Raw genomic sequence first — 1644 nt, forward strand, 5'->3', positions numbered from 1 at the left:
ATGGAGGTGTTTAACATAAGGAACTAAGTACCCTCAAGTACTTTGAGTTCATGTGGTACATGTCTAGCCTAAGAAAATCACATCAATTTAAAGATGTGGTCAACGTAAAGTGGTGGTCAACAATGGAGGTTCTACTGTATTTAGTTCTAAGTATTTCATCACGTGCTATGTTCACATATCCACCATCACAGTCACAATAATGAATGGTTTCATTACCACAAGGACCCTCCATAGAGTCCTTTATAAACCCCAACTGCCTTCTCTCCTCCATCCCTAATCTCTGGCAACCACTAATCTATTCTTTACTTATATAATTTTGTCATTTTCAAGACAGTTATATAAATGGATAGTATAGTATGTAACCATTTGGAAATGGTATAGTATGTAACCATTTGGTATTGACTTTTTTCACCTGTCATGATTCCCTTGAGATTCATTCATGTTTTACAATCCATAATAATTATATAATTATTATTATTGCCAGTAGTAATCCATGGTCGAGATGTATCACATTTTAACATTCAGCTGTTGAATTACACCTGGTTTGTTTCCAGTTTTGGCCTATTACCAATAAAGCTACCATAAATATTCTTTACAGGTTTTCGTGTGAACATAACATTTCATTTCTGAGATCAATGCCCAGTAAGCAACTGCTGGGTTGGACAGTAATTACACGCTCACAGTTTTTACAGAATTGCCAAACTGTTTGCCAAAGTGGCTCTGCGATTTTACATTTTCACCAACAACGTATGCTTGATACAGTTTTTCCACTTTTTATTTTTCACATTACGCTAGTCTATGTGGATGGTAAAGTTAGTAAATAACCTGTGTAAGAACAGCCTGTAAAAAGCCAATTCAAAAAGTCCAAAGGGTAAAAAGGCAGGACACATATAAAAAAGCCACCTCAAGCTAGGGCCTCTCTCTGACTTGGCTCAGCATACGGCTTCCAGGTACGCAGCAAATGCTTTATACTCCTGAAAAGTACCTGATATACTGTTCATATTTGCTCCAGCTAAAGTGAGATAAATAAATCTTTTCATTCCAAAACAGGAGGATCATGGACTATACAATGCTTCAAGTAGCTCTGTGTTCAACATTGCTTATAGGTAAGAACCTGTTTCTTTTTTATTTAGCTTGTCTTTTTACAACTGTCTGGTTGATAATCTCTTTTGACTTTTGAACAAAATGAACAAATACATTTTATCCATAGACCTGTTCTGCACCATTGGGGGCACCAAACTCTTGTGTCACACTTTGGTTTTGAACATATTAATATTAACTGTGTATAGGTGATCATTTCATTCCTAATTATGTGTTAGCTTATTAACATATTTCTGCTGCTAAGAAGTCTGTTTAATTGCTGCCTCCAAAGAAGTGCTCTGGTGTCCCTGAACAAAGGAAAATTTTAAAATATCTTTTAGAAACTGTAATACTTACATAGTACTATTATGTGAAGACCTCAAAGTACTTTGGGAAAGTGAATTCATTAACCTTTAGGGCAAGCTGGAGCTCTAAGTGGTGCTTTAAAGGTAGATCAGGGAAGGCACCAGAGGCCAGATGATTTGCTGACAAATTGACCCAGTAACTCAAGGTTTATATCAGAATTGCACTGAGAGGTCACTTGCTTTTCTTCAAACAAAAACC

The sequence above is a fragment of the Otolemur garnettii genome, unplaced genomic scaffold (genome assembly GCF_000181295.1).
Source record: "Otolemur garnettii isolate 467f Iridium unplaced genomic scaffold, OtoGar3 scaffold00131, whole genome shotgun sequence".
NCBI lineage: Eukaryota > Metazoa > Chordata > Mammalia > Primates > Galagidae > Otolemur > Otolemur garnettii.